Source organism: Botryllus schlosseri, chromosome 3 (genome assembly GCF_051294905.1).
Source record: "Botryllus schlosseri isolate E-star chromosome 3, Bs_hap1, whole genome shotgun sequence".
Lineage (NCBI taxonomy): Eukaryota > Metazoa > Chordata > Ascidiacea > Stolidobranchia > Styelidae > Botryllus > Botryllus schlosseri.
In genome coordinates, this window is record NC_137238.1 from 21,640,676 (window position 1) to 21,664,143 (window position 23,468).

Sequence of the window (23,468 nt, forward strand, 5' to 3'; positions counted from 1 at the left end):
CGTTTCGGAAATTTGTTGTAGAAGTCATCAGAGATTCACCTATGCTAGATGCCAATCCTGTACAAAGCATATAGAATGATATCGTCAGAATTACGCAGAAATCCGTCGTTAACGTAGCCGTATTTCGGATACAGTATATTATCGTTTTCGGGCTGTAAACGTTTTATATTAAACGCAAGTGTCATGGAAATGCGCAAGGATTCAAATATGTTTGATGTATTCGATTCATGAACTATGTACACTCCTTGCGTCAAAATGATCGACATTGTAGCCGTTATATGGTAGTCAACTATGATTTTATGACACAAAATTCGACATTGCAGGACATTGACTGCGTGATATTTATTGCAGCATTAAGTTAGGTGTGGATAGTAAGTATACTATACTATAGTTGTATTGTAGTGGTAGTTGATAATCATTGCAGCATTTTGATGATTGATATCGATTGCAATATATATAGGATACTGCTATTTTTAAGCCTAGAGACAATGACTGCCAGTGCCAGTACGTTGATGTGTTAGGAATTCATGTGGTGTCATCACCCTTTTGCGTTGATCAAGAAGATGCAACATGAAATGTTTACAGTTGTCACGTGGCATTAATTTCTAAAACTAAGGGAACCAACCAAATCTACTTCATGTAACGAATTTCTTGACTACTTTTCAGAAATTCATTTCTACTTCCACTAGAAGTACTTTGGACATGTCCTGGAAGTAATTATTGCTACTTGTACTGGAGTATAAATTGAGGCATTACTTGTACTCGGTTCCCAACAATGACCACGTTGACCACCTCTGGGTATAGGATGACCGATCTTGTCACTACGTTTGAGCTGCTCTAAGAGTTATTTGATAGTTACTTCCCTTAGTTCGCTAAATAGCGCACATATGTGACATCAACTATTTATCAAAATCGCGTGTGATTTGCCAAATCCACTTCAATCGCAGTTGTGAAGTAGTGCTAATAAGATCGGCATTGTATAAGGCAACAATAAAGTGCACTGCTTTGCTTAGTCTTGATGGCAGGTTCTCCCAAAAGATACTTCCGATGTGTTCAGCGGTTTTATAGCAGCACGCCAGCACCCAAACCAGCAGACAGTACATCCTGATCCTTGCGGGTCCCGGCTGCTTCAGTCATATCTTCCATCCAAAATCAGGCTCCACAACAGACAAATAGTTCTGCTTGAACTAACAAATACTCTTACCAGAATATAAACCAATCGCTTTACTTCAAATGCATAAATTTAAGTACATATGATCAGAGTTGAGTACCGTAATACGACTACGTTACCGATGGATTTCTGCGTAATTCTGACGATATCATTCTAAATGCTTTGTACATGATTGACATCTAGCATAGGTGAATCTCTGATGACTTCTACAACAAATTTCCGAAACGTTTACAACCAGAAATCAACAGTACAATATGCGATATTTAGCACTGAAGCAGATGCGCGAGAAAGTAGCTTGCTAACCAATTTGTGGTTGCTATGCGACCTAGTCACGTGATCGAAGTCCTGCAAAAGGCCTATTGATTTCAGCGGTCAATAAGTGTTACGACACAGAAAAGACCAACGTGATTTTCACGACAACGCCACTGCTCCCTGCAACACGTAAAGACGTGCCTCACGCACTTCAACAAAGCAATGTACTTTTCGAATTTAAGTGTCACTGTGATTGTGGCTACGGGGGAAGAACGTCAAAGCGCTTGCAGGAACGCATAAATCAGTATGTCCCTAGATGCAATAGAACACGCTCCGCTCCGCTCATTAGAACACGCATCCGCTCAAGATTAGATTAATGCGGAGCAATCAAAGGCCATGAATTCTGCAATTGGCAAACACTTGTTGGATAATCCCGCCTGTGCGAAAAATTACCGAAACCACAGATTTCGCATACTCGGAAAGGGTCGTTCACACTTTCATTTGTGTGCCTTAGAGTCGACTTTTATCAAAATACGCCAACCAAGGCTGCGTCAACAAAATGAGATCGTGTATCATCTAAAAATAGTACATTGAACGCTCTCGTATTCGACATTTCATGCTGGTCACGTCATATTTTGTGATACCACTGTTGATATACGATGTTCTTTTGAATTCTCTACTGGTTGCTGACGGTTACCCCTGACGAGTTTCAGCCGAAAATATTCGGGATCATTTCAATATGAATATACTATTCAATTATATATTGAAGTTCTGTACCTCCAAGAAGCTGTTAAAATATTTCAGTTTTCAAAGCATTTAGAGCAGTGGTTCCCAAAGTGTGCGCCAAAGTGGGGGGTGCGAAGGGGGTGGTGGCCATGAAATGGGCGATTGGGGGCGGTGGCTGTAAAATAAGGTTTGCCATACCTCCGGAATTTCCCTGACATGTCCGGAATTTCACTATAAAAACTGCAAATTTCCCGCAAATTTGAACGACTACGTCACCTCGGAGTCAAAAGCGCACAAGTATGGCGCACGCGTGTCAACAAAGAACAACTACTATATGATCAGGACGTAATACAAGAAAACTCATTGCTCTAACAAGTATGATGGACCCCAATTGTGGAACATCATCTCGCCGGCTATCCGACAGTCGTCAAGCATGTCCGGAATAGGGGTGTTCAAAAATGATTTATTTTCTCAAATTGTACTGGCTACTTGATAAAATTGTAGGGTTACCTAATTTCCACCACGGTTCAATTCCAGCGAGTAGCCGCATTGCTACAGGAAAAGAAAGTTTCTATTTATTTTATAAAAATAAATAAACCGAAATTTGTAATTTTCCTGCTCACCCCATGAAAGTGTTAGGTTGTCTACAGAAACGATGTTCACCAAATTTGGTTCAATTCCATCCAGCGGACTCGGAGTTATTGCCGTCGAAAAATTTGGATTATCAATAAAATAGTATTTATTTATTATACAAGTGTGCCCACCGTAAATACTATTCGTTTCAAATCCAAATTTTCCGACGACAATATATCCGCGTCCACTGGTTGGAATGGGGCCAAATTTGGTGAACATCGTTTCTATAAACAACTTGCGCGATTTAATCTCTGCTTCAAATGATTGTGGGTTATCCACAGTGCTGCGACCGAGATCTTAGACGCGACGTAATGGCTGCGAGAAACGATATCCCTTCTAGGCCTACTTGACGGGCATATTAGTAGTAGGTATGATCGCTCGTGAGCGGCTATGGGGTTCTTATGGGCCCGCTCGCATGTCGCCGCGAAACTCGTGTTGGCATATCGCGCTTTTAGACCCCCCCTTCCGCTGGCACATCGCCATTGGTTCTTATGGGTGCGTTCGCATGTCGCACTTTCAGGTATAGTCATCTCTCGCACATCGCATGGAAAACTCGTGTTGGCACATCGCACTTTTAGGTATAGGCATCTCTCGCACATCGCATGGAAACTCGTGGTCGCATTCGCCATGTGTTCTTATGGATGCGTCGACATATCGCCCTTTCGGGTATAGGCAACTGTCGCACGGTGTTGAATATGTATCAAGTAAATAGTCATGTGATTGATCCTTAGCTAATGTGTATATTCCAAATTACGGTGAGTACGACAATGATATATCGTTATTCTTATGGACGCGGCGACGATTCGTACTTTCGGGTATAGACTGCAGGCGGAATGTCGTACTTTCAACAAAAAAGGCGTGAAAATAGTTTGCAAAATCTAGGAATTACTTGCTTGGTAATATTTTGGTAATTAGTTTGCCACAGAGCCGGCGTAGACGGCGCTTCAAATACCAACAATAGCCGCGTTCACATACTAACACTTCAAAAAGGTGTGAAATATATAACAAACCCCGCGATCGCCCACAAGATAACACCTCAGACATAGTCATCTTTCACGACTTGGTGTCATAGCCATACCGATCGCTCACGCGGTGAAAATTTAGTAAGCAGTTTGTCACAGAACTTGATTTCGCTCGTAAGATTTAATAAGTAACGAATAACAGACCGCCAGTGTCGGTAACTTGAATAGCGACAAATTGTCACTTATTTCCGCTCTAACCCTAATCCTTTGTGAGGTTACCGCATACTCAAATAGGTGTGAAATAATTGTAAAATCCCACGATCGCTCACAAGGGTAAAGAATAACCGAACCACAACGGCGGCGACTTGAACACTATCAAATTGTCAATTGTTGGTATAACTCGAATCTTTTAAGAGTGTAAACCTTTTGAAACTGAATATTACTTGACTTGACCAACTTTCAACTCCGTTTCCGGATCATTCACACATTCCACGCCGCTGTTTTAACACTTATAGAATCAATACCAACTATCTCTAACCCGATAATATTCAATCATTTTGGTAATTTACCAACTTTAAATCCGTTCGCGGGATGTACTAAAGATAAATCCAAATAATCCAGAATGAAATATTTTGACTTTGACATAGTCTGAATTGAAATAGATTGACAATCATGACTACCAACTTTGATCCAGTCACATTTCAAGATTATACTTTGAAACAATCCTTGAAACTGACAACTCTATTCACGACTCCGTTTCCGTTTGTAAAATAGAGTTTCAGAAATACTATCACTATGGCAACTCAACATTTTAACATCTTGCCATGTACAAAAGAGTAAAATACAAAAACCTTGGTAAGTCAATCCGTTTGTAGTAACTCACCAAACCAAAACAAAAAGTTTCCGTATGAAAAGTATACAAGACTACACGAGTAATCGCTACAACCCACAAACATACCAACTCAGTTATATCCATATCCCATATTCTTTATTCAACTGTGAGATGAAGTAATTACTACTTGGCGCGCGACTTGAGATTAACATGTGATTTGAATATACGACATTTGAAAGTCTGACAAACGTAATTAAGAATTCATTTCTTACGATCAAACGCCGGTGTTACATTGAAGGTTATCATACTGTAAACATAAGGATTGACACAGTGATTTGACATATGACGTATATTTTGTAATGCTGGACCATGACTTGATTATTAAATTATTCACGGTAATTAGACTCGGTGTTTTGATAAAGGTTATTATGACAGCAACAAACTTTTCACTACCATGGTTATTAAAACATCAATTTGTAAAACTAGACTTACATGTGCGAAATGTTCTTGATTGGGAAATTATTCCGGATTGGTACAAAACAATCGTTGTATTGAAGACAACAGAAAATACTTTAAAAATGCAATCGTTTACAATAATTAGGACTAAAGATGAAACAACAATATCGGTATTATTACATTCAACAACCAGTACAATTATTAAAATCCATCGTTTGCGATAACCGGTGCTAAAGATGTAATAATTCCATTATTCATACCTTGAACATCCGATACAAAATGCTTTATTATCCCGATTCGCAACGGGTAATTGAAGTGTAGAGTCAGTATATCACAATATCGTTACTATTGAATCCAACAATTGATACGATTTATTGTCGGAATTTGTGACAGCGAATTGAAACATCCTTACCTTACGGAGTGTGAAAATATCACTTTAGGTATCGAGTACCAGTAGAAGTGGGTGAACAATACTTAATTCGTGACTCGTCGTTGTACTTGCTAAATGTAAAAAATTACAAGGTTACACTCTAAGACCTTGATCAGCACAAGAGCAATTTGGAATATCATTACTGGCTGCAACCTATTCTACTAGACAAAACTCACAGCGATAATAAAATCAAAATATGTGCTACACTGAAATCTACAAAATTAGGGATCATATATTATCATATGAATATTCTAAAGTAATTATAATCATAAAACCAAACCGCTGAAAGTCATTACCACCCCCACAAAACAATTTGTATGATATTCACCAAACGCATCACAACTCAGTATACAGAAATTATTTGTAGAGTGCATACCGACAAAGAAATCATGAACACAACCAACACCGAAAATGATAAACACGTTTCGCGTTACTATTGATACAAGTTCATTTCTATCGGGCGAAATAAATGCCACCACAAAACTCACAGCATGCAAAGGTCTTGATTGATATGCATTTCGATTTGTGTCTTATGATACCAGCAGGCATTTTAGACATATTACGAATTGTTAAACCAAAGTCGTACGTCCGATTAATAGTTGATTGGAAACTTGTTCACGTATCTCAACCATTACAGAAAAGTATAACACCATTGTCCGACAATCTTTTACAAAAGGGATCGAAACCAAGTCACTCAAAGTCGTTGCCGTCACATAAACAATTAGTACGACGTTTGCTAAATGCGTCCTATAGTTAGGTGTACTAGAAATATTTGTAAAACACGCTATTGTAAAGAAATCGACGAAAAGATATCCTACACGTAAATCTGGTAAAACCATTTTGCACTTTTTGCTCGTTAGTATAGTATCAATTTGAATTTTTCCATTTCCTCTCGTCAAAGTAGATGTAATCATAGTCACTAAAGAACTTACTTGAACGTGCTTGAATTCAAGACATAGTTCTGATTTACCCGACACAAGACCCAAGGACAACCCTAGTTTCAACCGAGCACACACATCCAAAATATCACACACTTCGCTATTCCTAAAACCCAAACACCCGATACAAAATATTACTTGTTGTGTTGTTGCGGTATCATCTTCACAATATCACACACAATACATGCTATCGACTTGAATCACACCAACATGGAAGAGGATTTACTCACTCTTTACATAACGATATTGACCAACATCACGTCGTCGGTGTGTACCGTTTTTTCTATAGATACAAACTACGCTAGCGTAGCGGAAAATAATGTAGTGTAACAAAAAACAATTTTCACTCTCTTGACTTGTGAAAACAACAGGCGAGTCTTCATTCAATATGTTGTTTGTGTCAACTAGTTACTTTGTATGATACGACTGATACCCCTCGCGACTTTTTTCAGATCACAATATGAAAGATATTCACATCACACAAAATACCCCTCTTGATATTCCATACTATACTAAACTGTGGAATGGTTGGTCAGACTCTACAAAACGTTTGACATCGTTTTTTACACGAACAGTCACGCATCCAAATATTCAAATAATCCAGTACACAGCTATAGTACTTACAGAAATATCATGTAGTTCTTGTAACATAGTTGTATGAATATACTATTCAATTGTATATTGACGTTTTGCACCTCCAAGAAGCTCTTCAAAGTTATATGTGTACAATGTATACCGTGAGTCCTACACATTCGTGATATCCACCCGAGTTTGGCTTTTAGAAAATATTATATCGATATCGCGACATCTTTCAAAAACAAAACCACGGTGACTGCTTGAGAGAGGCCTGCCGATGATATCACAGTAATGCAGTTACTTCCACAAAAGAGTATGTATTCGACTTACTTTCCACAAATCTAATGCACAAAATAATTTACTTTGCTAACGAAAAGTGCTGAGTCATCACATGGTTGTCCTCACAACAATACAGCTAAAACATACTATCATACAAAATGGTTGTTATAGTTTGCACACCAACGATACATCGTACAAGTAACAAGTCTCGAGAATCCAGTTATTGAAAAAAACTTTAAAGTGTGTCTCCTGCATCAAGTCGTTATGTTGACGAAAGCGTATACTGTAATATCATGGTCGATTTGCATTCGCTGGTCAGTGGTCACAAACTGTCACTACTCTAAATAATTATTTTTCACTCAAACACAAAAGCATACTTGTGGCCATTCGTTTTCATCAAGCACGAGTTCAAGAAACTTACTGCGACATGAATTGTTATTTTTATGTAGTGTAAATACATAATAATTAATTTTAGTAACACTATATCAACATCATCGAGTTGTGCGAATATATTTACATGTAGTCTTGTGGTTTTAATCGAAGCACACAGCGTGTTCTAATGTAGAGTCATCTCTATTGTACAACAACTCGGTAATCGAAATGTATGCATTACCATTTAAACAGCGATCTTGTTTCGTCACGCGAAAAATATGTTCACTATCGCGATACTCTGCACAGGGAGTGCAAATCCTTTTCACACTCGTAATAGTATACCAACGGCTACTGGCGACAACGTTTAACAATACCAACGACACTAAACATACGATACCTACCCAAGTAAAATTACCATTTTCACCTGGAGGTCAGGCGATACCAGAGTAAAAAATATCATTGTCCTTTGGGGATTTATCGTTTACTCAGAGTAACAATACATTTTCACTTGAGGGTCTATCGTTTCCTAGAGTAACAAACCCCTTTCCCTTTGGAAATATATTTTTTCCCTGGTTTACAAACCTTTTTCACTTGGAAATATATTTTTTCACCGGGTAACAAACCTTTTTCACTTGGAAATATATTTTTTCCCTGAACAACAAACCTTTTTCACTTGGAAATATATTTTTTCTCTGGGTAACAAACCTTTTTAACTTGGAAATATATTTTTTTCCCTGAGCAACAGACCATTTTCACTTGGCGATCCACCGTTTACCTGAGTAAAAATATCATTTTCCTTTGGAGATCTGGCGTTTACCCAGTGTAACAATACATTTTCTCTTGGCCATCTAGCTTTTCCTAGAGTAACAAAACCATTTTCATTTTGAAAACTGACAAACACACCTGACAATTTGGTATTTGTTGTATTGACGATAGTTTGAAATAGATTACAACGAACAGTGACGGAAATATACACGGACCACCGGTTTCAGAGTATACCCCCCATCAGTCGTATCACATCAATATCATCGGTTAACTACATACAATATGCTCTTGTACACCGAAATGCATGTTTTGGAAACTTGGACAATAGGCTTCGATAGTTCTGTGATGTCCGGGCTCGTGCTTTGGATTTTCCAGAGTCAAAATGTCTGAATAAAACACCTCCTTGACGATGGTTGGTATGTGGATAACGGTGTTCGGAAAACGGTTGGATTTATGTCACCCATCGCGATAACAATTCCAGGTCGAGTTTTCCCCCGCGTGTTTACTATATTGTGTCTTTATTGGTCATGTATGTCTCGACATTCAGTTTGAAATCGGAAACCCTGATAAAGTATGTAACCGGATCCGGATATCAGCTCTGAATCGATAAACCAATGAACAATATTCAAAGTAAACATGTTACACCCTGTGTTTCCACGAAAAAATACCATCCAGACATACGTCGCGCTCGTTTGCCCACACCAGTATATGCGTAAATGGAGGTGTGTGACATTGCATGCAATGTGTTGGTATACAAACATCGATCCACAGACATTATCATAGCCGGTAGTTTTGATATAGATCGAATGTCATCACACCTGATAACAATGTCATACCAATAAGCCGCATTGCAATGACTCTGAGTCAATCTGAAGCATGACATACAGACACACAAACATGGAACCGTAACATGGGTTATTCGCACGACGGTGAAAGTGAACTATACAGCAATAGAGCGTTCACAGTCGAATATGCGAACCATGCACAATCACATACCCTGGTTTTTGTTGGATATGTACGAAACCAATAAATCGATACATTTCTGTTCCTTCTATGTCAATAATACAAGCGTCATTCCAATGCATCGTTCGAATGTAAGGTTCGTCGGGTGTAAAATCCATGTCAAATAACACCAAAGTGTGCCTTCTGTGTTTTATTATTTCCACCGATGCATCTTGCCTGTGTCGTAACACTATGGTGCAGGGACTCGAAAAACGGTACTTTGTAAAACGGATTGACATGACCAACAGAATCGACGTCAATAGACTTGTGACGATGTCGTTTCAAAATGATACCGATCTCTTGTGGCGACGACCGTTTCGAAATGTCACCGGACGAACTGGACCCTTACGATGATGTGTTTTATGATTGCGTGTGAAATCGCGAGGTAGTGTTCTATTGTGTTGTACGATTGCAGTCTTCATTCCACAGAAACACACCTTATTGGATCACAGTATCAGTCCGAGATTTGCAGAATCACTGTTCACGATATTTATCTGGAGTCGTTATGTGGGAGTAGTGACATCCATGCATCGTGACTGAAAGACTGATCGCAATCATTTCGAGCGCCGTACTTCGATAGTTCACATTGGTCAAACGCTGCAGTCTCAGCAGAAAACTTCGGTGTCGACAACACGACGGATATCGACCGATGTATCCAATTGGTCTGGGTGATCTGTCCGGAGATAGGGTCATGACTATCTTGCAATGTAACAACACGATAACACCATCGAGTAAATCAGCGAACGGTGTCGAAATATCGATGTAATAGCGCGGACTCAGAGTCATTGCAATGTGGCTTATTGGTATTGTTATCGGGTGACATTCGATCTACGTCAAAACTACCGGCTATGATAATGTCTGTGGATCGATGTTTGTATACCAACACATTGCATGCAATGTCACACACCTCCATTTGCGCGTATACTGATGTGGGCAAACAAGCGCGACGTATGTCTGGATGGTATTTTTTCGTGGAAACACAGGGTGTAACATGTTTACTTTGAATATTGTTCATTGGTTTATCGATTCAGAGCTGATATCCGGATCCGGTTACATACTTTATCAGGGTTTCCGATTTCAAACTGAATGTCGAGACATACATGACCAATAAAGACACAATATAGTAAACACGCGGGGGAAAACTCGACCTGGAATTGTTATCGCGATGGGTGACATAAATCCAACCGTTTTCCGAACACCGTTATCCACATACCAACCATCGTCAAGGAGGTGTTTTATTCAGACATTTTGACTCTGGAAAATCCAAAGCACGAGCCCGGACATCACAGAACTATCGAAGCCTATTGTCCAAGTTTCCAAAACATGCATTTCGGTGTACAAGAGCATATTGTATGTAGTTAACCGATGATATTGATGTGATACGACTGATGGGGGGTATACTCTGAAACCGGTGGTCCGTGTATATTTCCGTCACTGTTCGTTGTAATCTATTTCAAACTATCGTCAATACAACAAATACCAAATTGTCAGGTGTGTTTGTCAGATTTCAAAATGAAAATGGTTTTGTTACTCTAGGAAAAGCTAGCTGGCCAAGAGAAAATGTATTGTTACACTGGGTAAACGCCAGATCTCCAAAGGAAAATGATATTTTTACTCAGGTAAACGGTGGATCGCCAAGTGAAAATGGTCTGTTGCTCAGGGAAAAAAATATATTTCCAAGTTAAAAAGGTTTGTTACCCAGAGAAAAAATATATTTCCAAGTGAAAAAGGTTTGTTGTTCAGGGAAAAAATATATTTTCAAGTGAAAAAGGTTTGTTACCCGGTGAAAAAATATATTTCCAAGTGAAAAAGGTTTGTAAACCAGGGAAAAAATATATTTCCAAAGGGAAAGGGGTTTGTTACTCTAGGAAACGATAGACCCTCAAGTGAAAATGTATTGTTACTCTGAGTAAACGATAAATCCCCAAAGGACAATGATATTTTTTACTCTGGTATCGCCTGACCTCCAGGTGAAAATGATAATTTTACTTGGGTAGGTATCGTATGTTTAGTGTCGTTGGTATTGTTAAACGTTGTCGCCAGTAGCCGTTGGTATACTATTACGAGTGTGAAAAGGATTTGCACTCCCTGTGCAGAGTATCGCGATAGTGAACATATTTTTCGCGTGACGAAACAAGATCGCTGTTTAAATGTTAATGCATACATTTCGATTACCGAGTTGTTGTACAATAGAGATGACTCTACATTAGAACACGCTGTGTGCTTCGATTAAAACCACAAGACTACATGTAAATATATTCGCACAACTCGATGATGTTGATATGGTGTTACTAAAATTAATTATTATGTATTTACACTACATAAAAATAACAATTCATGTCGCAGTAAGTTTCTTGAACTCGTGCTTGATGAAAACGAATGGCCACAAGTATGCTTTTGTGTTTGAGTGAAAAATAATTATTTAGAGTAGTGACAGTTTGTGACCACTGACCAGCGAATGCAAATCGACCATGATATTACAGTATACGCTTTCGTCAACATAACGACTTGATGCAGGAGACACACTTTAAAGTTTTTTTCAATAACTGGATTCTCGAGACTTGTTACTTGTACGATGTATCGTTGGTGTGCAAACTATAACAACCATTTTGTATGATAGTATGTTTTAGCTGTATTGTTGTGAGGACAACCATGTGATGACTCAGCACTTTTCGTTAGCAAAGTAAATTATTTTGTGCATTAGATTTGTGGAAAGTAAGTCGAATACATACTCTTTTGTGGAAGTAACTGCATTACTGTGATATCATCGGCAGGCCTCTCTCAAGCAGTCACCGTGGTTTTGTTTTTGAAAGATGTCGCGATATCGATATAATATTTTCTAAAAGCCAAACTCGGGTGGATATCACGAATGTGTAGGACTCACGGTATACATTGTACACATATAACTTTGAAGAGCTTCTTGGAGGTGCAAAACGTCAATATACAATTGAATAGTATATTCATACAACTATGTTACAAGAACTACATGATATTTCTGTAAGTACTATAGCTGTGTACTGGATTATTTGAATATTTGGATGCGTGACTGTTCGTGTAAAAAACGATGTCAAACGTTTTGTAGAGTCTGACCAACCATTCCACAGTTTAGTATAGTATGGAATATCAAGAGGGGTATTTTGTGTGATGTGAATATCTTTCATATTGTGATCTGAAAAAAGTCGCGAGGGGTATCAGTCGTATCATACAAAGTAACTAGTTGACACAAACAACATATTGAATGAAGACTCGCCTGTTGTTTTCACAAGTCAAGAGAGTGAAAATTGTTTTTTGTTACACTACATTATTTTCCGCTACGCTAGCGTAGTTTGTATCTATAGAAAAAACGGTACAAACCGACGACGTGATGTTGGTCAATATCGTTATGTAAAGAGTGAGTAAATCCTCTTCCATGTTGGTGTGATTCAAGTCGATAGCATGTATTGTGTGTGATATTGTGAAGATGATACCGCAACAACACAACAAGTAATATTTTGTATCGGGTGTTTGGGTTTTAGGAATAGCGAAGTGTGTGATATTTTGGATGTGTGTGCTCGGTTGAAACTAGGGTTGTCCTTGGGTCTTGTGTCGGGTAAATCAGAACTATGTCTTGAATTCAAGCACGTTCAAGTAAGTTCTTTAGTGACTATGATTACATCTACTTTGACGAGAGGAAATGGAAAAATTCAAATTGATACTATACTAACGAGCAAAAAGTGCAAAATGGTTTTACCAGATTTACGTGTAGGATATCTTTTCGTCGATTTCTTTGCAATAGCGTGTTTTACAAATATTTCTAGTACACCTAACTATAGGACGCATTTAGCAAACGTCGTACTAATTGTTTATGTGACGGCAACGACTTTGAGTGACTTGGTTTCGATCCCTTTTGTAAAAGATTGTCGGACAATGGTGTTATACTTTTCTGTAATGGTTGAGATACGTGAACAAGTTTCCAATCAACTATTAATCGGACGTACGACTTTGGTTTAACAATTCGTAATATGTCTAAAATGCCTGCTGGTATCATAAGACACAAATCGAAATGCATATCAATCAAGACCTTTGCATGCTGTGAGTTTTGTGGTGGCATTTATTTCGCCCGATAGAAATGAACTTGTATCAATAGTAACGCGAAACGTGTTTATCATTTTCGGTGTTGGTTGTGTTCATGATTTCTTTGTCGGTATGCACTCTACAAATAATTTCTGTATACTGAGTTGTGATGCGTTTGGTGAATATCATACAAATTGTTTTGTGGGGGTGGTAATGACTTTCAGCGGTTTGGTTTTATGATTATAATTACTTTAGAATATTCATATGATAATATATGATCCCTAATTTTGTAGATTTCAGTGTAGCACATATTTTGATTTTATTATCGCTGTGAGTTTTGTCTAGTAGAATAGGTTGCAGCCAGTAATGATATTCCAAATTGCTCTTGTGCTGATCAAGGTCTTAGAGTGTAACCTTGTAATTTTTTACATTTAGCAAGTACAACGACGAGTCACGAATTAAGTATTGTTCACCCACTTCTACTGGTACTCGATACCTAAAGTGATATTTTCACACTCCGTAAGGTAAGGATGTTTCAATTCGCTGTCACAAATTCCGACAATAAATCGTATCAATTGTTGGATTCAATAGTAACGATATTGTGATATACTGACTCTACACTTCAATTACCCGTTGCGAATCGGGATAATAAAGCATTTTGTATCGGATGTTCAAGGTATGAATAATGGAATTATTACATCTTTAGCACCGGTTATCGCAAACGATGGATTTTAATAATTGTACTGGTTGTTGAATGTAATAATACCGATATTGTTGTTTCATCTTTAGTCCTAATTATTGTAAACGATTGCATTTTTAAAGTATTTTCTGTTGTCTTCAATACAACGATTGTTTTGTACCAATCCGGAATAATTTCCCAATCAAGAACATTTCGCACATGTAAGTCTAGTTTTACAAATTGATGTTTTAATAACCATGGTAGTGAAAAGTTTGTTGCTGTCATAATAACCTTTATCAAAACACCGAGTCTAATTACCGTGAATAATTTAATAATCAAGTCATGGTCCAGCATTACAAAATATACGTCATATGTCAAATCACTGTGTCAATCCTTATGTTTACAGTATGATAACCTTCAATGTAACACCGGCGTTTGATCGTAAGAAATGAATTCTTAATTACGTTTGTCAGACTTTCAAATGTCGTATATTCAAATCACATGTTAATCTCAAGTCGCGCGCCAAGTAGTAATTACTTCATCTCACAGTTGAATAAAGAATATGGGATATGGATATAACTGAGTTGGTATGTTTGTGGGTTGTAGCGATTACTCGTGTAGTCTTGTATACTTTTCATACGGAAACTTTTTGTTTTGGTTTGGTGAGTTACTACAAACGGATTGACTTACCAAGGTTTTTGTATTTTACTCTTTTGTACATGGCAAGATGTTAAAATGTTGAGTTGCCATAGTGATAGTATTTCTGAAACTCTATTTTACAAACGGAAACGGAGTCGTGAATAGAGTTGTCAGTTTCAAGGATTGTTTCAAAGTATAATCTTGAAATGTGACTGGATCAAAGTTGGTAGTCATGATTGTCAATCTATTTCAATTCAGACTATGTCAAAGTCAAAATATTTCATTCTGGATTATTTGGATTTATCTTTAGTACATCCCGCGAACGGATTTAAAGTTGGTAAATTACCAAAATGATTGAATATTATCGGGTTAGAGATAGTTGGTATTGATTCTATAAGTGTTAAAACAGCGGCGTGGAATGTGTGAATGATCCGGAAACGGAGTTGAAAGTTGGTCAAGTCAAGTAATATTCAGTTTCAAAAGGTTTACACTCTTAAAAGATTCGAGTTATACCAACAATTGACAATTTGATAGTGTTCAAGTCGCCGCCGTTGTGGTTCGGTTATTCTTTACCCTTGTGAGCGATCGTGGGATTTTACAATTATTTCACACCTATTTGAGTATGCGGTAACCTCACAAAGGATTAGGGTTAGAGCGGAAATAAGTGACAATTTGTCGCTATTCAAGTTACCGACACTGGCGGTCTGTTATTCGTTACTTATTAAATCTTACGAGCGAAATCAAGTTCTGTGACAAACTGCTTACTAAATTTTCACCGCGTGAGCGATCGGTATGGCTATGACACCAAGTCGTGAAAGATGACTATGTCTGAGGTGTTATCTTGTGGGCGATCGCGGGGTTTGTTATATATTTCACACCTTTTTGAAGTGTTAGTATGTGAACGCGGCTATTGTTGGTATTTGAAGCGCCGTCTACGCCGGCTCTGTGGCAAACTAATTATCAAAATATTACCAAGCAAGTAATTCCTAGATTTTGCAAACTATTTTCACGCCTTTTTTGTTGAAAGTACGACATTCCGCCTGCAGTCTATACCCGAAAGTACGAATCGTCGCCGCGTCCATAAGAATAACGATATATCATTGTCGTACTCACCGTAATTTGGAATATACACATTAGCTAAGGATCAATCACATGACTATTTACTTGATACATATTCAACACCGTGCGACAGTTGCCTATACCCGAAAGGGCGATATGTCGACGCATCCATAAGAACACATGGCGAATGCGACCACGAGTTTCCATGCGATGTGCGAGAGATGCCTATACCTAAAAGTGCGATGTGCCAACACGAGTTTTCCATGCGATGTGCGAGAGATGACTATACCTGAAAGTGCGACATGCGAACGCACCCATAAGAACCAATGGCGATGTGCCAGCGGAAGGGGGGGTCTAAAAGCGCGATATGCCAACACGAGTTTCGCGGCGACATGCGAGCGGGCCCATAAGAACCCCATAGCCGCTCACGAGCGATCATACCTACTACTCATATTCTCCAAAATTTATGAGTGTGATATTTTCGTTCTTAGTAATAATGAAACAGATAAAGATGAAAACCCCGCTGTCGGGATCCAGTGATAAGCCCGTGACATTTTACCTAAGTTTTGAGAGACCTGAACCGTTTGAATTTTCAAGCTTACATGAGCTACCAGCCCAGCTCGAATACCCGATCGTGACGGAGAAGCACCAATCAAGCATCTTAGAAAACTGAACAATGATATGGTGATTTGATTCCAGGATATATTTCAATTAGCAATTCCGTACCAGATTATCAATCCATTCTGCAAAGTTTCCGAGCATGAAATGATTGATCTCATTAGATTGTAATGCAGGTATAACAATTGTGAGTTCAAACTGAAGATCAATATCTCCAATCAATCGTTCTGGATTCCCAATTAAATCAAATAGAAATACTCTTACTGGAGTCGGGTTGACTTTTTTGTCGTTGCCCGTACCCGTTCATATTTAATTAATAGTGTTTTCATTGCCATGACAAGGTTTCTGACTCACAGCAGAAACCGACTTTACAGTACGGGGCTTTAAGACTGGAGATTTCAGAATGAGATTGTTCTTATAAGAACTCAAACCCAATATGACGAGGACGATGATAATAATAATAATAATACAAAAGCTTGATTCGTCTCATTATTAGCTATAATTAATAGGCCTACACAACAACTTTCGTTTGATTTAGGCGTCGTGAGGGGGGTCGGTTGGCGCTGGCACTTTATTCGTTGTCCAGGGGGGGGGGCGGTAGCTCAGAAAAGTTTGGAAAACACTGCCATTGAGTGAATATGGTGAAGCAAACGCGGTCCATCCTGTAACAAGGGACAATGAGCTGATATAAGTCCGTCTCAGTGGCACAGTCACTCTTAATTTCAAACAAACTGCGTCCATCTTGCAGAAATGAATGGAACAGAAATGTCGATTTTGGGCTACTGCTGTGGAAGCAAATGCGGCATCATTATACAGTGTTCTAAACCTTACTTGACGCCTATTTCAGCTATAACGTACGGACCCATGAAGGCATTATTTTGTGGATTTAGCCTTCAACTAGCATTGATAGCTTTTCCATAAATAAGATTCTGCTCCGTTAAAAGCTTTTTGATATTCATTCCCACTGCATCATGATGTAGAATTATCAAATGAAGATACCTTTTCAACCTTTCCTGTATAGCTTACTACCATATTTGAAGAATACCTGTGATATATGAACCCTACATGTGTCAGTTACACGGTAATACAACATCATTTGACTCGCTTCGTGAAGGTATTTATGGCGTTTTTAGTTGTCCTTGTCCATCAGCCTGGCCGACAAAACTGTAAAGGAAGGGGAATTCCTAAAAAGGAGAAAAATACTCCTGAATGAGTACATATGGTAACCCTATACAGCTCTCCCGCGTTTTATGCGATCAGTGCCCAATTGCTGCAGTTAACAGCGGCACAGATTCATTCATCTCCCAAAGCAACAGTGCATTATTTATACCGCATTACCCGCATTTATGTATGACAAGACCATTGACCATTGACCAATCACAATGAAACGAACAATTGATTCTCTGATTACTTCGGACAAATCCATTTCTCGGCTTAATTCCGCCAAAAGTGTTCGGAACCAAATCGCCCGAATCGAGCGGAGTTGACTGAAAATGTAGCCTACTGGTATCTCAACTAACAACTCCAATCCTCCTACAAGGTCGGACTTGAAGCAGACATCATGACGTTCTTCGGGTATCAAGTACAGAGTCATGCATTGTGTAGGCCTACAAATGTGGTCGGAAGAACCTATATATTTTAGCCGTAAGACCTTGATAGCTTTCACACCCTATTTAACGTGGACGTTAAATAGGGTGTGAAAGCTATCAAGGTCTTACGTTTATATATATCGTCTGCTATCGGCGCAACAAAGTATATATTTTAGGTTATTCTGAGTAAAATTGACTTCTATTACTCATTACAACTTCAGAAGGTTTTGACTCCATGTATGGAGGATTTGTAAATTTTATATATACTAGGTAAAATTCATCTCTTTGTGAATCAATTTTTTCTCCGTGTTATTGTTACATCAGCATACACAACTGTCTTATTTAGCCCGAGGAGATATTGAGAGCATAGGTACTACGGATTTAATAAGAGCACTAGAGATACTTACAATCGACATATCTCGAATAAATACTGTAAATATATTATTTCTGGCACGGCGCAGTGTAGTAATTCGTTAATCGCATGTGCAACTGTCGCATTTAGCTTGAGGGCAATGTTGAGAGTATAATGATTTTAACACTGACTTATTGTATAGTGCAAACATAAGGTAATATCGAATAGTGCGCAAGGATACTTGTAGATCTAAATCTACATCTATTGCGAATTCGAATTATTGACAGATCTGATAGCATCCACAACCGCAATAACATGTGGTTTGTGCAGTTTTGAAAAGTGGTTACTGCGCAGCAAATAGTCCACTTCGTAAATCAGTTGTGGGATATCTAGATGACTGCCGATTTAAATACCGGTAGGATTAATTACGTTGCAAACAAGGCCTAGGCAGATAATGCATTATATGAATACATGACAGTAATGGCAATGTGCAACATTCCCCATTCTTAAACTTCAAATAAATGCCAAAAGTAAACGAATAGAGCGATGAAAAAATAGTAGCTCTACTTTCAATAAGTGAAAATGACTTTTTTACCTGCTATCGCGTGGCAGGCTTATGTTCCAACTCCACGTGAAGTGAAAGCATTGCCACATCAATCTATTTTTCCATACCTGAAGTATTTCTCTTTGTCAACCAACAGCGGTAGGAAATGTTTGTTTTGACAAACATGGAAATAATGAGTACCTTCCTAAAGTATTGAGTAATGATTCTGATACATCTTGTAAACTTGTAATTTGGCTTTTGGTTGTCCATTACTGATATTTCGGTGGAAACAACTCTAGAGAATCGCTGTAGTTAAAATAGTATCTGAATTCTCCAATATCCTGATTAGTATGTAGTCTCGGTTCTTGGTCATCATATCAGTCCTTGATATGTTCACTACGATGCACAGAAATAAAACTTAGGCCTTCTTATTGCACCGAGACTGCTAGGTAAAATCATTGATGATAATGCTTCTAATAGTGGAATTTTAGCGTAGGCTACTAGTCTCATTGGGCGATAATACTTCCATATTAAACCAGATACCTGAAATCATGGCTGAAGCAGAATCAGAAAGTCTGGTAGCTGCTGATTGTGATTTGGATAATGCGACTTCGTCGAGGGGTAAGCAGATATACTTTCAACCAGTAGCGGCTCGTGACAATATCGGGTGGTGGGGCAAGGGCTGCAAGCGACTTTTTATCAAGATGACGTCACAATGGCGTTTTCCAACGTAAACAAGTAACTTAATGATGGTACGGTAACATGAATTTCCCGGCAACAGTGATTTTAACGTATGTGACACGAGAGGTCCGCTGGTGAGCTGTGACTTGAAGTGTGGTAACTGCGTAAACGGCGTACGGAACAAAGATTCAACACGGTTCATGTTCGCATTAGACCTGACTAATTATCTGCAGAAATGGAAATGACTATAACTCGAGAGATAGCGTAAGCCTAATTGGAAAGGTCATCGAATTCGGACAGATACGCAATTGTTATCTCATAGATTGGGCCTGTCCTATTGAATCCAAAACATCATTCTAAAGAACTAAGAATAGCAGCCTCGGAAATTTGGTCTCGGTAGTCGGTACAGCATAAGAGATTTTGGCCTTGGAACTGGAGACTGTAACACGACACATACGTTTTTATTGCTGTCTTATAGGTCTGCTGCGAAATCGCCTTTGGAAAATATATTACCGAATAAATACGTGGATGAAAGCCTTAAACTTGGTACACTGTTACATGACATTATCGAGAAGTGGCCTCATGGCCCTTTTCGGTATGGTACACTGTCAAAATTAATGCGAACAGACCAACACCGAATTCTGCGTAAAATTTACTGAGGAATAGGCTGATCAAGTGATCAGCTGTTAGCCGCCATCGAAAACCAAATAACTATCGCGCTTGACAGGGGGTTGTAAGCAAAGGGCTTGAAGGCCACAATTTCACGGTGAAATTGACATTGGAGAATATAATATCAAAGTAAATATTTGAATGCAAACTGAGAATGATATCATCATCTCAGTTAACGTTACCGCAGATACACCGGCTTTTGGGTGAAATCCGCAATGTGTTGTAGGCTAAAGTGTCAGATCGGAGCACATCTTTACCATACTCGACCTTGATAACGAAATTACTGCCCTAATCATTGAGTGTCAACCTTGAGACTTGGCACAGCGTTCGATACTAAAATCAAGACATACCGTGCAAAAGCTTATGACGGATCAAGATAAGGAGCATCGTTAAAATCAATAGAGACCAATACCGGCTTTGCGTATAATCTGTTAGCGATAAATGACGAGTCAGCTCTCACTCGAATTAGGAAACGAAATTACCACTAAAACAGTTCAGTGACAAACTTAAAACTTGGTACAGCGTTCGATACTAACATCAAGACTTACCGTGCCAAATGTCATAACCGATCTCAGTATTGAACATCGTCAAAACCAATGGATACCAATACCGGCTTTTGAGTAAAATCTGTTTGCGATACATGACGGATCAGCACACACTCAACTTCGGAAACGGAATTACTACCCTAAACTTTAAGTAGAAACCCTGAAACTTGGGGCAGTGTTAAATACCACCATCACGACATGACATAACAAGTTTCAAGAGTTTTCATGGTGTGAAACCCCATTAAAATCGACCTATACCAGCAAAGGTCGACTAAACGCATATGACGGTAACAGAGTTTAGCTATAGATACGATTGTTACATCACACCTTAAGGGCACAGAGCTATCGTGCCCCGGTTGCTCGGTAATTTTATGAATAGGAGAGAGTAAATCACCGTTTCTTTATTGGGCGCGGCTTTGAGAGAATAGATAGTGAAAGCTTGTTATGAGCGCTACCGGGGCAAGCCCCGGCTAGGCATTCGCAAAGCGAAAACACAGAAGAGAATTCGATTTTCGCAGAGACTTCGCTATATATGGGCGTTTACAAGCGGAAGGACAAGAAGTATACGATTTTCGCTGCGATTTCGGTTTATATAGATAGGTGTGCGTCTATAAATGGTAAAGAATTGTTATTTAACAGAATTTTAGGTGGGGCAATGCCCCAGTTGCCCTATAGGACGAGCCGCCACTGCTTTCAACTTCGTATGTGTGTTGGCAGATTGAGCCAATTTTACATGGTGATTAATTATGGAAAACTTTTAAAAATTATCTTTAAATATGCAATAACAGGTAAGCCAAAGCTCGATTTCACGTGTTATATACCAAAATATGGCAACCCTATCATACAGAAGTAATAATTCTTCAACTCATCATGATATTTTGTCCCTCTGCGAACTATTGGAATGGAAAATGACAGAACCACGTCTTGGAGCCCCTCATCCGACCTTCCAGACAGCATCGTCATCTGCAACATGTTAGCCCGTCTAGCCTGTAGCATTCATCCCATTTTTAGTAGTCTCCAGGCATACCACTATGTAGTCTATAACCTCCTGTCCACTACTTAGCTTCTTTTACTATATTAATCGGAATGTTTTACTGCCAAAAAATATCAACGAACATTACAAAATAAATCTGGTGAATTTCCCTTTGTCTTTTACCAAGTGCTACTTCTGTCATATCAAAAAAGTTCAAGAAAGGTTAATATGACAAGTGATCACACTAAGAGAAGTAACTCTGTTATATAAAATTCCTGGTGTGTTGAACCCTTGCACGGAAAAAGAAATAGCTTACAAATAGATTTTTGCAAAACTAGCGTGAGCCAGCTATTCTGATGCAGTTTACGACAACATTACAGCAAAAATGAGTTAACTGAGCTTTGTACTCCCTTCGGTTCTTCAAATCTTATCTAGCAGACCTGAACCCACAGCACAACAATGGTCACATACTGCTAAATGGGATTTGTGATATTTATTATGTAGTGTACTGCAATTCAGCTCTACCCCTCTACCCCACTTTCACCCCACAGAGGGTTATTATCCATTATAGCGAATAACTGAAATTTTGGGAATCAGCGTCCACAAATTAGTTAGCAATAATAACAAAACATCAATCCAAACCAAACTTTCATGCGATTCCGTTACGTAACGGCAGTGTTGCCGATCTGACTCCGATAATGTTTCAGTTCAAGTTCTTGCAATATGTATCTAGTATATGTTTACTGTCATCATCATCATTTTACAATAAATTATATGCATAAAAATCTCAATCATCCCGATCCAGTACATAAATGGGGTGGACTGTTGTTAAATCATTTAATATTTATTGGGGCTAACGGTGCAAACTGGAGAAGTGTGAGCAGTGAGCAGCACTGCTCAGGTGGTGGTGAATATCGGTTTGCATTTACGATCTTGTCTAAATTCTGAAGTCATTTAATTTTTGTATTGCTAATTCTTGTAAGACTTTAAATCGAAAATAGTAAAATCGGAAATTAATGACGGTGACGGCCCTAATGGTACTTAATTATTATGACATATATCTAAATTAAGGTTCATGTCCTTACTTCCGATAATATTGCATCTTATTTCTTTTGTCTCCAGCCAAACTTGCTGAAGGTGTTCATGTCAGTCAAACCTTTGTCAACAGTGATGTCAATACTGTTGGTGGAGACCTGGTTAAAGGTGACAAGATCGTCCATATCCACAATACAATACTTAATGTATCACAAAGTGCAAGTTCACAAGGTGAGTGACACTAATTTTCTTATTGGTGGCTCTGTTTTGTTATTATATCCTATGTTGTATTTTTTAAATTCATATTGAACGCTCTCGTATTCGACATTTCGTGCTGGTGACGTCATATTTTGTGCTACGATTGTTGATATACGCTGTTCTTTCGAATTCTCTACTAGTTGCTGACGATTACCCCTGACGAGTGTCAGCCGAAAATATTCGGGTTCATTTTAATATGAATATGCTATTCAATTGTAAATTCATATTCATGTACTACTGGGAGTTATTCCTAATTTGAATCTGGACCTGTTGTCATTATTCCTGCCTAGTGGGGGTATAAACTGTAGCGTACGCCAATTCTATCTCTAATACTTATTAGCTCATTTGTTATGCGGGAATTTGTAGCAGGCTGCTGTTTC

At 38.5% G+C, this 23,468-nt stretch overlaps 1 protein-coding gene and 1 long non-coding RNA gene across 5 annotated transcripts in view; one reads left to right on the forward strand and one right to left on the reverse strand.

Annotated features, from left to right (window-relative positions):
• Positions 1-17,533, reverse strand: part of LOC145436083 (uncharacterized) — a 117,434-nt gene extending 99,901 nt beyond the window's left edge. For all 4 annotated transcript variants that reach the window (XM_080313359.1, XM_080313358.1, XM_080313360.1 and 1 more), the window contains exon 1: positions 17,523-17,533. The gene's annotated coding sequence lies outside the window, so the exon portion shown is untranslated. The remainder of the gene's footprint in view (positions 1-17,522) is intronic.
• Positions 17,534-18,377: 844 nt separating this feature from the next.
• On the forward strand, positions 18,378-23,131 carry LOC145436099 (uncharacterized). Its single transcript, XR_013914169.1, has 2 exons — positions 18,378-19,548; positions 22,918-23,131. It is a non-coding gene; the product is annotated as an uncharacterized LOC145436099 (long non-coding RNA).
• Positions 23,132-23,468: the final 337 nt, after the last annotated feature.